Raw genomic sequence first — 16,984 nt, forward strand, 5'->3', positions numbered from 1 at the left:
TTCTAAAAGGTAACAAGAAAATATGACTCAGACAAAGTCACCTAAAACAAGCTAATGGAGCTATATGCATCATGGTATTCACTAAATTAATCATGTCTTCTGTTTTCCTTTAAGATTTTCCCCTGAGTTTTGCACTATGTGGAATCATTAAGGATATATTAATGTAGGCTTATGATAAAGGTAAATATTGTGTAAAATTGAGTGTGGTATCTTTTAGAATTTCAATGAACTCCACGATTTAACTTTGCCTCATCATGACCTACAGCCAATCTTATTTTATAAATGTGTGTTTTAATGTAACATAAAGACTTTTGAGACTCAAAGCATCCAAGGAAAGCTACAAATGAATACCACATGACTCTACATAAAGTTTGTTTACATAGAATTTTAGTTTTTATAATATTCAGATTAAGATGTTTGTCATACAATACATACATGGAATAGTAATCCCCTGAGAATTAGTATACAACAACTATAATTAAAATTATTATAGATTCCAAATATATATATTGTTATTTCAGTGACCAACTATCACTAAGAACTTTATATATAACTAGAGGCCCAGTGCACAAAATTCATGCACAGAAGAGGGGACCCGCAGCCCAGCCTGCACCATCTCGCAATCCGGGACCCCTCGGGGGATGTCCAACTTCCAGTTTAAGCCCGATCCCACAGGGATCCCCCGACTGCTGGTTTAACCCCCATCCTGCAGGGATCCCTGCCTGATCACCCCTAACCACTCTGACTGCCTGCCTGACTGCCCCTAACCACTCTTCTTGCCTGCCTGATCACCTCTCACTGCTCACCTGCCTGCCTGATTGCCCCTAACTGCCTCTGCCTTGGTCCCTGCCACTGCGGCTTCATCCAGAAGGACGTTCAGAATAACATCCATAAGGTTGTTTAGCTGTCTGGTCTAATTAGCATATTATGCTTTTATTATTATAGATAGAGGCCTGGTGCATGGGTGGGGGTCAGCCGGCCTGTACTGATGGGGGCCCTGAATGGGCCCCTAACTACTCGCCTGCCTGCCTGATCACCCCTAACTGCTTGCCTGCCTGCCTGATCACCCCTAACTACCTCAGCCTACCTGCTTCATAGCCCCTAACCACTCGCCTGCCTGCCTGATCGCCCCTAACTACTGTGCCTGCCTGATTACCCCTAACTGCTTGCCTGCCTGCCTGCCTGATCACCCCTAACCTCGGCCCCTGCCTCTGCCTTGGCCCCCGCATCTGCGGCTTGGTCCAGAAGGACGTCTGGAATGAAGTCCGGGAGGTCATTTGGCTGTCCAGTCTAATTAGCATATTATGTTTTTATTATTATAGATTTTTCTGGAGAAGTGCAAAGTGCCATTTAATAAACATTTTCTGTTAATAGAATGTCTAGCAACTGATATTCTGCTGCATTTATCTTCTTACTTACCAATGATATAATGAGGGTTCGAGATATTCATGGAGCTATGTTAAGTAATTTTACGTATAGGAGAGGGAAAGAACTCTTAGCCATGTGGAGGTGGCCACACAACAATGGGCATTGAGTGAAATGGGTGAAAGAATTTCAGAAACACAGAGCAATTATCAGGGGCAAAAGAATCACTCAGTAAGAAGTCAATAAATGTTAATCAAGGGCAATGAATAAGTATAGATTTACACAGTGTCTAGTCAAAGAAGACACTGTAGAGCAAAGCTGCCAAGTATGGTATTATCATGGAGCCATGATCATCTAAGGGAGTTTGATCCAAAGCAAGGGAAAAAATTAAAATATAGATTGTTCTCATAAATGGACTGACAAGAATGCTTCAGGTCAATATCCTCAAATAAGGCATTGAAATGAAAATTAGGGAACCATTCTGACAGTCCATTTGTTGGGAAAACAGAAAAGCTCAAGTTCTGAAGAGACCCCAAAAACAGAACTCAGTAGATACCCTAGCTGTTTTTATAAATTAGAATAAAATTTGAATAAGTAGTTTTAAGTCCCTTGCTCTCATATCATTTCTAATATTCCTGAATATATAAGAATAAGTTTCACCCTAGCCCGTTAGGCTCAGTGTATATAGCATTGGACTGTAGACTGAAGAGTCCTGGGTTCGATTCTGGTCAAAGGCACATATCTATCTGTTGTAGGCTTGAACCCTGGCCCTGGTCAGGGTAGGTGTGAGAGGCAACCAATTGATGTGTCTAATCAATGTTTCTCTCTCTGTGTCTCTTCCTCATCCTCCCACAATCTCTAAAAAAAAAAAAATTAATAAAACAATATCATTGGTTGAGGATTAACAACAAAAACAAAAACAAAAGAATAAGCCTCCTGATATTTTTGCCAAATAATATCTTCATGGTTGCAGGCAACAGCACTACATCTTAAATATATATGAATGACCATGGAAAACTCTTTTGCAAAGTTTGATTTAGGCACAGACTAATATTTCTAAATGCTAAGAAGGTATAAAATAAAGGGGGGGAATAGATACTTTGCTGTAAGGGCATTGTTAGATAAATATTTATGGCAGTAGATGAATATAATATATGATATGTTGCAGAAGGGTAAAGAGATCAGAGGTAGTAATGAGACATTCAAAAGAAAACTATAAAGATGTAGTGGAAAGTGCCAGGGAAAGTCAATTCATAGGCCAGATCCTAAAACATAGACATTTACATATAAGAGGGAAGAGGCAAGAGGAAGACATTCCTGACAAAAGAAGCAACATAAATAGTGACTTACACTCCGAAGAAAGTATATTCCAAATGTGGATGCTTGGGAGTCCGAGAGCATATTAATCTGCAGTAGAGGGTTTTTTTGGTTTTGTTTTTTGGAGGTGTGGAGGGGTGATAGGGAAAGAAAAGGACATGATCCAGTCTTTACTCCAAGTCCAGATGAAGGAACTACCACATAGTTTAAATCATTAGCCAAAGCTCATGTAGCTAGTTAGTAGTAGAGCTAAGCATTTTCTACAAACTGGCTCAAAAATGCATGCCTTGCCCTAGCCGGTTTGGCTCACTGGATAGAGCGTCGGCCTGGAGACTGAAGGGTCCCAGGTTCGATTCTGGTCAAGGGCATGTACCTTGGTTGCAGGCACATCCCCAGTAGGGGGTGTGAAGGAGGCAGCTGATCAATGTTTCTAACTTCCTATCCCTCTCCCTTCCTCTCTGTAAAAAAGCAATAAAATATATTTTTTTTAAAAAATGCATGCCTTAATTACTGTCATACCAAATCTCCATATTGATTAGGTAGAGTTTCAAGTTTACAGTCTACCTTTAACAAGTTTTCTAGTCCTATATGAAATTGCCAATGAGAAACTTTAAGTAATCCCAACTTACATTTTAGAGGGAAAATTTCAAACAAACAAGGAAATGAGCAAAATGATGCGATTATTGTCACATTGATTTAGCTCCAAAAGCCGTGGCATTCACACTCATCTAATTCAGCCCACAAATTGTATCATGTAATTTTTCAGGCAGGAAATTCACATGCAAAAGAAGAGGTGTCAATTTGACTCAAGCTGCCTGGGAGAACCTTTAAGTATAATTTCCTCTAGGTTTCTATTGGGGTATTTAACCTGCTTTGGGAAAATGTCACTCATACTTATTACTTCAGTCTTTCTTGCCAAAGAGGTTCCAGTTAAAGCCCAGCAGGGATTGCACCACGAGCCCCATTTTTCAAGGGCTTTCTAACTCAGTCACAAAAATTGGATCTGGGTGCAAGCCGGTCCCAATTGTGGTGCACTTTCTAGCTTGTTTGTTATAACCAGATGTATTTAAATTTTGTTCAGCTGCTTCTGAAGGTGGAAGGAAAATGACATTTTCTGTTTTTCAGATGAATTTTGGCAATGCTGGGAATCCAACGGGAGTCTGATTTTCAAATTAAACATGAACTTTTAGATTCTATTAGGCCCATACTTTGGATCTGGGGCCACTGCCTGTGGGCATTTCTATTAACAAGCAAACAGAAAATAAAACCCAGTGGAAATCATCCAGTTAAAAAGGAGCTAATAATTCAGTTCCATCTCAGGCCTTATGCTAATAGTCAGCCAATTGTGGCATGCCTTGACCTCTATGGGAGATGCATTCTGGCTCTGAGAACAGCCGATTGGGAGTTTGGACCCAGATACAATTTTGGTTAGAAATTGAGAAGCAGACATACTGAGAAAAGGGATTTTTGACCACAAAAGAACTATATAGGAGGGGAAGATAAATTAGTTTCAATCAACAAATATGTTTGAGCACCTACTATGTGTTCAAAGACTGACTAGAGCGTATTCAGAGGGGGCAGTCAAAATATTGTATAAGATGTAAACAATGCAAACAATGAATGCAAACATTAAGAAGATGACTGCAAACCAGAATGTGTCAATATGTTCTGCAGAGAAGTGTCCAGGGACAGAAGGACTCGCTTTTACTGTGGAAAACACGCCATCATTCTTTCTTTGTGCACCAAGGGGAACTTCAACCAGCTTCTGGAGTATTTGGCAAGGACAGGGAGGGAAACTGCATGAGGAGAGATGCAGAGTGAGGATGAGCTCGGCACTTTCAAACAATCATATTGGCAAGACCAGATGGACTAGACTAGATTGTAGATGGTTTTACATGCCAGAGTAATGCTTATGGTTTGTTTGTTAATGTTTAGTGGAATTTGTAAATTCAATGAGGACTTTTTTTTAAAGGGAAAGAGACTTAATATGATGATTTAGAACAGAGGCTGGGAAGGTCTGGCCTGAGGGCCATATAAGGCCCATGGAATCATTTGGTCTGGCCCTGTCAAGACACCCACATGTATGAGATTTCAAATTTAATAAATCTAGGAGCTTTTTTCATAGCAACATACCACATGTATGAGATTTTAAATTTAATAAATCTAGGAGCTCTTTTCATAGCAACATAAATTTATATTAAATGGATTATATTACACAAATGATGTTATAAATATCCAAATGGCCCTTGACAGAGAAGAGGCTCCCCACCCCTGACTTAGAAGATTGATGGGGCTTTAGTCACAAGGAAGAATGGAATTTAAGCCTAAAGAAAAAAGGCAGAAAAGTAGATTAATTAATACAGATCTAAACTTTGGTGATTTTCAGAAGGAAGAAAACATAGCTTGAACTCATTTTTTTGTTTTGTGTGAGGAATGGGAGGAAGGATAGAGAGAGATAAGATGTGAAATATGAAAAAAATATGGAACATGATGGCCTGAGGGCCCTGGCTCTGAATCAGCTGAGGTTCTTCTGCTCTGAACCTCAGGTGGTGGGTGTGTTCTGTACAGCAGCCTCAGCATAGGCATTAACGTTAGGGGCAGGTACACCTCCTCATTCTTCTTAATGTTTTAAAGAAGAAAAAATTTTGAAATTTTCCTCTTATAGAATTAAACTATCTATGGTGAGGCAGAGTTTGTTGCCTAAGTTTTACCCCACCCCCTCTTTTTTTTTTAACTATAAAAATGTATGGGTTAAGAAAAAGCAAAAAGAGTAAAAACTACATCCACATTAACAACCAATTTTCTTAAACTTCCTTACTAATAAAGAGGCCAGCGAGGTTCATTTTTTTTCATGTTTATTGAGGTATAATTTAAAAATTGTATATATTTAAGAAGTACACTGTGATAATTTGATATACTTATACATTGTTGGAACTATTACCACAATCAAGTTCATAAACATGTTCAGTGAGATTTAAATGGTCACCATTGGGTGGGACGGTCAAGAAAACTTTTAAAAAGGAGTTGACTGCTTTGAAAGCTGGTGGTCCTTTCTTCATACCTGCTTCCCCTGCTTGCTGAAGGGACACAGATGTAATGTCTGGAGATCCCGCAGCAATTTTATGCCAATAGAGTTAAAAGTGGAAGTCATGTATGATAATAGCAAAGCAAAAAGACAGAAGGGTCCTCCGTAATACAAAACCCTCCATACCAGCGCTGCACTGCCAACCTATGGACTTGATATGGTAGTCTCCCTTAGGGAAAATTAAGCCCTACTGTTATTTGGAGTTATTACCAGCATCTCAATGCATTTCTAATGGACACATTGAAAAAGCAACATTTATTAAGCATAGAAACCTTGAAGATGTACAACTTTTTTTAAATTATATTTTCTGTGATTAAAATCTGCTTAGAAATAGATTAAATGTGCTAAAGCAAAAATGATCTTGTCCCTAGACCTAGTGAAAGACTGAAACCCAGTAAGTTTTACTGGGAACCATTCCCAGTAAGGAAATGTTTCTTGAATGAATCTGTGGATGGCCAAATAAATAATAAATATATAATTTTCTCTCTCCCACTAGTTAATTTTACTCTTCTAATCCCTGATGGCTGGCATTGGCACCCTTACATCTCATCTTACCAAATAGGAAAAAAAAAAAAGAAAAACTCATATTATCCAAATATTGTTTATTTTTAACTCTTTAATATCTCAGTGGATTAGGAGTTTAATAGATTGAATACAATCATGTTAAGAGATCTTGGAGATACTGAGTTAAAAATGAATGTCTAAAAAGGCCTGGCAAGGGCTAATATACTAAACACTTTAAAAAACACAAATTCATAAAAGAAAGGCTTTTGCCAAACAGGAAAAAAAAAATTAAAACAACTTAAATGGTGAGGTCATAGAAAAAGAAGTGATTTTAACATATGGAATGGTGCTCAGCCTCACACTATTACACATCAGTAAAAGAGAAAAATAATTACTTTTAACTTTTAATATTAAAATAAATATCAAAACATTTGTGTGGAGGTAGGGAAATGTGATCCTATCTTTGTTGGTAGGAGTACAATATGATGTGACCAATTTTCTGGGCAATTTTGTAACATCTACCAATATTGTGAGTATATACTTATATAGGGATTGACCTAGTAATTCCACTCAAAGGACTTCATTATTCAAATACTAGAGGCCTGGTGCATGACATTCGTGCACTGGGGGGGGGGGCTCCCTCAGTCTGGCCTGTGCCCTCTCGCAGCCCGGAAACCCTCGGGGGATGTCTGCGGGCCTAAGTTGGCAGTCGGACATCCCCTGAGGGGTCCTTAGCGCTGCCTTGGAGGCAGGAGAGGTTCCCACTGGCGGAGTGGTGCTCCCCCTGTGGGAGTGCACTGACCAACAGGGGGCAGTTCCTGAGTTGAGCATCTTCTCCCTGGTGGTCAGTGCATGTCATAGCGACCAGTCATTCTGCTGTTCGGTCGATTTGCATATTAGGGTTTTATTATATAGGATACTTGCACATATACTCAGAGGTGTATATGCAATAATGTTAGTTATCAATGGAAAAAAGAATATGAAATATCCTATGTTTTCACTGAGAAGTTCTCTATAGTTATCTGTTTTTAGTATTATGAACATTTATTTACATAATAAAATACTAAGACTAAAAATGGTGAATCTCTATGTGCTAAGATGGAAATATGCATAAGATACATAAATAAGAAAAATGATGAACAGGCCTTGTGTATAGATGCCTGTGCATGTATATGCTTTTAGAGCATAAAACAACCTATTGGTTAGTGTTCTTCCTCTTCCTAAGATCAAAAGCTGAAATCTTACCTCTGAGGCAGTTATTTAGCAAACTTTGTCAACTAGGAGAGGGTATTAGAATGGTACGATGCAATTTACCCCCACCACTGGAGAAAGAAATTAAAGTTATCTTTTATGCTGACACCATTCTATCACTTTCCTATGGGTCCCATTGCAAAGTAATATTTAATACCTGAGCTGGGAATCCAGTCCACAAGTAGGTCTTAGTAATATGAGAAAGCAAGCTCTAGTTACTCTGATGAATACTTTATCTGCTTCGTGGGAAAATTAAATTTTCCTTGCCCTTGGGCTGATCAGATCAGGCCCATGAGATGTTGTGTATCTTCTTCAGCCAAAACACCAGCAAGGTTATTGGTCATTAAATTATCCATTCTGTACTCCAACATTATGATTTGATTTAAAGATATCCTACAGTAGTGAATCCCACAGACCTATTATCACTATATTTAAGGTTATTGCCTTTAATTTGTTTGAAATTTGCCAGCCTTCTGCATTGCCCCTGCTATCTTCTTTTCTGCTGTATCAAAGAACAATAGAATTTTCTTTCCTTCTGTGCTGTCAGTTTGCTTATGTTACTTTCCTAGAGTGCTAATGACTCCATATTTCATTACCTTAAGGGTTCTCTCACCTTGCCCCCAGTTTCCTTATTTTAGCCCAGTATATCTATCTTTTAGAAGATAACTTTAAGGTTCAGTTGTGGACCTACTCCAGGTTAAATAGTTCGTGACAATGATGAATATCTACAATGATGGGTGACCTTGAAAATGACTGACATTTTAATTTTGCTTGGATGTGATCTGAAAAGCCAAAAGGCCCAAATATTATCTGGAAATTTTACACAACTATGGCAAAATTTTTATTTTTTTCCCATAGACAGATGTCTAAGAGATAAAGTAGCATAGCACGGGAGAGGGGGGGAAAAAACCCACATGTTTTAGAATGAGGCAGAACCAGTTTTTAAATTTACTACCTAGTTGCAGTACCTTGGTAAAGTTACATAAACTCTATAAGTTTTAATTTATGCTATAAAATAGATATCATGATGCATACTCACTAAGTTGTTAAACCTAACATGTAACAGGTGTTCCATAAATCTAGATCTTATTATTTCAATAGAGAGTCAATATTTTCTTATAAAGATAAATTGTTACTAGGGGGGCAGAAAATTGCGAGAAATAGTTGAGAACAATTTGATAATGGAAATATATAATAAGGATTTTGGAAATAGCCATGCATTAATTGGCAAAATATTAACATGATTTTATTGCATATGTGTTGTACATCACCTTATATTTTTCAAATATAATTTGGGTAAACAAATATGTGTGAAGGAAAAAATATGAACACATGACCTTCTGAATGAATCATATGGTATAGAACAGGAGTAGGCAAACTTTTTGACTCGAGGGCCACAATGGGTTCTTAAACTGGACCTGAGGGCCGGAACAAAAGCATGGATGGAGTGTTTGTGTGAACTAATATAAATTCAAAGTAAACATCATTACATAAAAGGGTACAGTCTTTTTTTTTTAGTTTTATTCATTTCAAATGGGCCGGATCCGGCCCGCGGGTCATAGTTTGCCCACAGCTGGTATAGAAGAAGGAACATTAGCATTAGTTAAAGCTATCTTGTTTGGCTCAACCTTTGAGCAAATAGGAAAACTCTGTTTTATCAAATGATAAATTGAAATGTTGAACAATAAGTTCCCTTAGTTGCTTTGTAGTTTCATTATTCTACTAGAGGCCCGATGCATGAAATTCATGAATGAGTAGGCCTTCCTTCCCTGGCTGCCGGCACTGGCTTCCCTCTGGCACCTGGCACCCAGGCTTCCCTCCAGCCATCGGCAGGCACCTGGGACCTGGGCTTTCCTCACAGCCCCAACTTCATCTGGAAGGTTGTCCGGAAAGACATCTGGTCTAATTAGCATATTATGCTTTTATTATTATAGACTAGAGGCCTGGTACATGAAATTCGTGCATGGGCCGGGGGGGGGGTCTCCTCAGCCCAGCCTGCACCCTTCCCAATCTGGGACCCCTTGGGGTATGTTCGACTGCCAAGTTTAGGCCCAAACCTGGTCTGCTGGCCTGGTCACCCCAAACTGCCCCCCCTGCCGGCCTGGTCACCCCTCACGGCCCCCCACTGGCATGGTCGCCCTATACAGCCTGCTGTTCAGTCGTTTGGTTGTCCCTCGCTAACCCCCGTGCCAGTCTGTTCATAGGCAGTCATCTTGTGAGGGTGTGAGGGTTAATTTGCATATTACCTCTTTATTATATAGGATAATACTATATAATAACAGCCTAATATGCAAATGGACTGAACAACCGAAAGACTGGTGGAATGACTGGTCTCTATGATGTGCACTTACCACCAAGGGGCTCACTCTCAATACAGGAGCTTCCCCCAACTGGCAGGCCCCAGGCCAGCCAAGGTGGGTGCCAGTGGGGGCCCCCCCAATTGTCCCGCTGCCCCCCTTGATCGTCCCGCTGGTTGCCTCACCCTGATCATCATGGTGGTGACAGGGGGTGGGGCCAGCGAATGTGTGGCACCAGGCCAGCCAATGCAGTGCCAGCAGGGGCCCCTGATTGCCCCGCCAGTCACCCCACAGATTGGCCCTGATTGCTGGCCAGGCCTAGGGACCATACCCATGCATAAATTTCATGCACTGGCCTCTAGTTTAATTATATGTGGCCTTGTCCTGTCCAGGTGCCCTCTCCTTTCTCACTCTCAGGTACTTCTCAGGTACTTGTTGTTATGTAGATGAATAACCAGATTTGTTCTTCTATATATACTTGGGAAATCTCTGTTTTTCCACTCTTTTAGCTAACTTATGAAATTTCTATTTATACCTAGCAACTCTTTCTTTCTTTTTTTTTTTTGTTAGTAGTCCTTTTTCTATTTGCCTCATAATATCTGTTGATCTTGTGCTGGTTTCTTTTAGTATCTTTACTAAAGAAGGTGAATTTGTCTTATCTCAGCTATTTTCAGGGGGCTCTTGCAGCAATTGAAGGTTCAGAGCCTTTTTTGGTAGTATTGGGATTTTTCACAAAGTCTAGGTTTTCTGTGAGTCTCTGGTAGACAATTATCTGAGCTAATTGAGATAGGCGGCTCTTTTTTGTGTGTTTGTTTTTGTTTATTGTGTGTGTGTGTGTGTGTGTGTGTGTGTGTGTGTGTGTGTGTTATAAGGGTTATCTTTTTCTCATTACCATGTTGACAAATTATTTTATTAAAGCATGACTTTTTTTTGCTTGATTTTTGGCTCTGTATAATCATCGCTTCTTCCTAATTGAGTCCATGGTACCAGCCACCACAGAAAACTATACTACATCCTTTATCTAACCAGCACCTATTAAATTTATAAATTGATAAACCTATTTCCCTGGAGATTATAATCTATCTTGTGCTACAATGCACATAAAGGGAAGTAAATAAAACATCTAAAAAGAAAATGGGATGATGCCTACCATAGGATTTCAGAGAAGTAATGATTTTTTTGCCATTTCATGCCAGAACAAGAAAGATGAGACCATATTTAAGGCCATGAATGAAGAAAAAGATGAAAAAAATAATAAAGTGCTGAATAACTTTTCCTTAGTAAGTCACTCTCTGCTGTATGTTTAGTGATGTTCTCTCACATCAATTTCATATGTGATTTTAGTTTCAGGTTGATATTTTGTAATCAATGCTCATTTAGACTTAGCAATACATTTTATTGATTTCTTTTCTCACTGCTGCTTCTTAAACTCCATTTCCTTCCATAGGATTCATTTATTTTACTTGCTGGAATGTACGCTCTAGTAATTCTTTCAGACTTGAATTATGGATGGTAAAATACCCATGCCCTAAAAAAAATCGTAAAATGTCTTTATTTTGACCTAAAAGTTAATAATAGTGTTCAACACAAATTTCTCTAAGAATCTTGAGGAAAGTTGCCTTCTTGCATGCAGTGTCACTGATGGGAATCAGAGAGCAAGAGAGGATGCTTTGTTTGAAAGACCATTTACACTCTTTCTCTTAAGACACATTTAGAGGACTCTCTTTATATTTCTTTTCAAATTTTACTGTGCTACTTCTATGTGCAGTCTTCCTTCCTCCCTCCCTCCCTCTCTTCCTTCCTTCCTCCCTCCCTCCCTCCCTTCCTTCCTTCCTTCCTTCCTTCCTTCCTTCCTTCCTTCCTTCCTTCCTTCCTTCCTTCCTTCCTTCCTTCCTTCCTTCCTTCCTTCCTTCCTTCCTTCCTTCCTTCCTTCCTTCCTTCCTTCCTTCCTTCCTTCCTTCCTTCCTTCCTTCCTTCCTTCCTTCCTTCCTTCCTTCCTTCCTTCCTTCCTTCCTTCCTTCCTTCCTTCCTTCCTTCCTTCCTTCCTTCCTTCCTTCCTTCCTTCCTTCCTTCCTTCCTTCCTTCCTTCCTTCCTTCCTTCCTTCCTTCCTTCCTTCCTTCCTTCCTTCCTTCCTTCCTTCCTTCCTTCCTTCCTTCCTTCCTTCCTTCCTTCCTTCCTTCCTTCCTTCCTTCCTTCCTTCCTTCCTTCCTTCCTTCCTTCTAGTTACACAGTATTTGGTGGGTTCTTACAATCTAGAAATTCATATCTTTTTTTAGTCCTGGGAAATTTAAAATATGTCTTTGTCTAGTTCCCCCTCCATGCCCCTATGATCTCTTTCTAGAACATTATTTGGCATATGTACAAATTTCTGCAGCCATGCTTTCATATCTTTGTCCTTTTATATTCCATGGGCGGTGGGGAAGGGTCTCCTCAATTCTACCTTGCTGAAAAAAAAAATTATTCTCTAGTATTGAATAGAACACTAACCAGATTTTTGTTAACTTTTTTCTATAAGAATTAAATTTTCAGTTTCCAAGTTTTCAAACTGAATCTTCTAAAAAATTATAATAATCTCTTGTGTTTCCCACAAGATATGTTTAATATTTACTCTAATATTGCTCTTGTTCTATTCACCAACAGTTAATTTGCATAAGGATATGCTGATTAGCCAATGAGAAGGGTAGCGGACGTACGCTAATTACCATGTTTCTCATTTATTAGTGTAGATGGGCGTTGGGGAAGGGTCTCCTCAATTCTACCTTGCTGGAAAAAAAATTATTCTCTAGTATTTTGAATAGAACACTAACCAGATTTTTGTTAACTTTTTTCTATAAGAATTAAATTTTCAGTTTCCAAGTTTTCAAACTGAATCTTCTAAAAAAATTATAATAATCTCTTGTGTTTCCCACAAGATATGTTTAATATTTACTCTAATATTGCTCTTGTTCTATTCACCATATGTTCTTCCATTTGCTGCACTTTCTGCCTTTCCTTCATGATGTGTGCCTCCCCCTAATATTTCGCCATGTTTGGTTGTGTGTTTATCTTTGCTGTAGGGTCCACTGTTACCTTTCTGAAAATGCTATGTCTGTTTGCACAGGCTCTGTGGGCTATGGACCAATCACACTGCTGCTATTTATATTTCGTCTGGGTTGCAATGAAGGAGAGGTGGCAATGTCTTAGGGTAGAGTTACCCCATTCACCTGAGCTTTAGCAGCCATTCATGTCATATGCCCTTGCTTTCCACCTTGTGTGCTAACACTCATTATGATTGTCTGGGCATCACAGTTATTTATTGCTTGGACAAAGATTTGAGGGTGAGGAGAGATGCCATCTAAAGGATTTCCTCTGCAATCACTTGAATCCCACCCTGCTCCTGACACCACAGTTCTAGAGCCACTTTTTTTTTTTTTGTATCAGTCTGCAGTCTGGCTCAGGTTGCTTTACATATTTTAGATATTATTCATGATTCCTCACCCAGTGGATTTGCCCTTCCAATGGATTCAAGAGAGTGTGTTGTGTGTGTCATCTGCCCTCTTGAATTTGTAGAGGAGGGATTAGATGCAACACTCTATTTACTGATATGGAGACACCTCTGAAATGTTCAGTTTACATCACTTGTTAGAATAATGATTCCATCTACTTATCCACTGGGAATAACCATTGACCCTTGAGAACTTGATGCTTTATCCCTGCAACCTGAGAGGGCTGCTTGGCTACAAATGTTGTTTATTGGGAGACAATTGAATAATCCATGAGGCATGCCTAGTTAAAACAACAATCTCCCTTCCTTCACTCCTTGTTAAAATCCTCAACTACTGACACAAATCCTTTTTTGAATAATCATGTAATAAATAATGAATAAATAATGAAACTATGCCCTAAATCCCCCAATCTTTTTTTCTTTGTTTGCTTGTTTTTATTGATTTCAGAGAGAGGAAGGGAGATGGAGAGAGAGATAGAAACATCAATGATGAGAGAGAATCATTGATCAGCTGCCTCCTGCACCTCCCCCTCCCCTACTGGGGATCGAGCCCACACCCTGGGCATGTACCCTGACCAGGAATTGAACCATAGCCTCCTAGTTAATGGGTCGATGCTCAACCACTGAGCAACACTGGCCAGGCTAAATCCCCTATTCTTCAGAGCTCATCTCCTTCAATAAGTTCTCCCTAACCCATCAGCCTATATTAACTTATACAGTCTCTCCCTCAGGGTTTCAAAGTCCAGAGATGGGATGTTTGTAGGGGAAATAAGTTTGTTCTGCATTCCCCGGTTGTTGTCCCGCGGGTCGGGACACTTGTTGACTGTGTCCTTTCAACTGGCAATCTAATTGGAGGCTTTGCTTCTTAAATATGATATTGTCACTGGAGAGAAAAGATTTTGTAATGAACATAGGCAAACTGCATTCAGTGAGTAAACTGTTAGCACTTATTATTTCATCAATATCTCCAGAAACAGGCGCACCAAACTACTTGTTTTATCCATTCTGTTCTCCTTACTGCATTGGCCCTGCTGGCATTTTACCTAACCTGTTCCTTGAATATCTGCTCTGCCTCTTGGGAACCCATGCCTCTCCCTTGTCATTCTCACTGCTATAAACTCTTCTTATTATCTGTTCAAGCATCTTCTTTCTTAGCTCCAGGCATTGCACCTACTTTGCCATCATCTGAGATGGAATAAGTTCTACCCTTCATTTAGAGAGTTACCTCGAAGGTACTTACAGACTGTGCTCATGACCCTCCTGAGCCTTCCTATTCCACACCTCCCACTTTCCCAAACTCTCTTGTTAGTTTTTGGAGATTTGTTTTCATTCTCTGTGTATTTCTCTCAGTTTCTTATTCCTCCCAAAGAAAGCCAAACAATGTGGAATGTTCCAGGTGCTGTTGGCATGTGGGAGGGGAGGCACGTGACCATCATTCCTCCTCACTGTGTGTGTCCTCTTTAGAGGAATGCCTCAGAACTGGTAATGGTGCCGCACATAAAAATAAGCATAATCCCAGTCAACTTATCATGTTAATAAATCAGAGAAACCCGCCATTCACCGGCTGCTCCCACTGCTCCCAGGGTCTCAGCAATATAATAGGGCATAATTCATCCCTCACAAACACTTAATACCACATTTGTGCCATTTACAATCTGATAATATTCAAATACTATGGCTGTATTATGCAGCTCCCAATTGCAGATGCGATTCCATAGCAGCCTCACACTTTGGCATGCATTATGTAAGTTGGTATAAAATTGCCTGTCTTAAAACTCTTCTTCAATTGCAACCCAATATCATCGTTTCACACACAGGGCTTCGGGAACATTAAAAATTTAGCTTCTTCCCTATTTAGCAGGTTCTGCAAAAGGGAGCAAAACAGACAAACAGATGTTCCCTCTTCCGAGTCCCCAGGAGGTCGGAGGCAGAGCAGAGAGACCCTGAAATGGAGACAACAGCAAAGACACTGAAGATGCATTTATTTAGATTTAAGAAAAGAGAGAGAGAAACTGTTTACTTTCTCCCCTGGAAAAGCAGAGTGACTGTACATAACTCTGGTGACTGCTGTTCTGAACTGAAGGATTTTCCAGGAGGTTATCACCTTATGAAACCAAGCTTCCCCATCTTAACAATTATTAACTAATTCCCAATGTAGTTTCCTGGAAGGTAAAGTGACATGTGCATTTTGTATTCCTGATAGTAGATATCCGTAGCTGAGGAACTAGTGTCAAAAACATGCCACCCCTTCCTGCAATCTGCCCTGATGCCACATCCTCTGACAGGGACAAAAATCTTCCATTCCACGATTCAGAATATATGGCTGAACATGAACACCCTCGGGGAAGGTGGTGCGAGGATCCTCATTCATCTTAAGTGGTGAAAGACAGATGTAAAACATTTTCCAATTGCAAGTTTTGATAGAAGAGGATAAAAACTCAGGCTTCTGCTCTAACATTAGGGAAAGCAGCTATAAAAGGCACAAAAGAGCATACTGTCAAGGGAAGATAATTTTTAATAAGATATTATCCTAGCAAGGATGCTGAAGGAAGAAGTAGTTGGAATATGGGACGTCTAGCCCTGGCTCTCCTTTGAAGTAGCTCCAGGATCCTAGCCAAGGTACCTCAACTGTTGGGTCTCAATTTCCTTTCTAGATAAGCCAGGGGCTTGGTCTAAGGGGCTTGCTCAACCCTGATACACTGGGATGACTTTGTTCATGATTGGACCAGAATATATTACATGCTTTAATGTCTTTGGGCTTAGATCAATGAGAACTTAAAAAGGGAAATTGTGAAGGTAACATAGGGAGATAACACATATAGACAGATGGTTTACCAATTATTCATTAGGGTTTGTTTTCTCTCTTTCCCCCCTCTTGCTTTGCTGTCCTTTGCCTTTGAAGATGACTGTGCTAATGAAGCTGCTCTCTACATGTGGGTGTGGCTGAGAAGATGAAAGAGGGCATAGGACCCACTTCCTTTTCCTTCCTAGACTTGGTGGGGAGGGTCTGTCTTTCCTGCTCCCATTTTGATTTATGCTCCTGGTTATTTGGAGACCAGTTAATCCTTAGTGACAGCAGCTGACCACTTCTACAAAACTTCAGAGAAATGTGCTCTACTACTGTTTCTGGGAGGAGAGATTGCTCTGACAGTTGGGGAATGATTACCTTCGCAGGAATGCAGCTCCAAGGGAGGCAGGGGGAGAAGCCTGCTGCTGCATTATGATGGCTTCTCTGAAGACCAAGTGAGGGCAGGGGGATTGAGCATTTGAAGTTAAATCAAACCCAAAACACAACAGACCAAAACAAAACAAAACAAAACAAAACAACAACAAAAACAAACACACACACACACACACACACACACACAAAACTTGAATGAGGTGAATGATTTATTTTATTTTTACCTTTTGTCTGATTTTTCTGACATTATCCAGTTGTACTGGCTATAAAATTGATATATATTTGCATTGATTTCAGAAAGAAGGGAGAGAGTGAAATAGAAACATCAATGATGAGAGAATCACTGATTGGCTGCATCCTGTGCACCCCCTCCCCCCCTCTCCCGCCAACTGGGGATCTAGCCCACAACTTGGGCCTGTGCCCTGACTGGGAATCAAACAGTGACCTGTGGTTCATAGGTCGACACTCGACCTCTGAGCAACACCAGTTGGGCTACAAA

Source organism: Myotis brandtii, unplaced genomic scaffold (genome assembly GCF_000412655.1).
Source record: "Myotis brandtii unplaced genomic scaffold, ASM41265v1 scaffold590, whole genome shotgun sequence".
Lineage (NCBI taxonomy): Eukaryota > Metazoa > Chordata > Mammalia > Chiroptera > Vespertilionidae > Myotis > Myotis brandtii.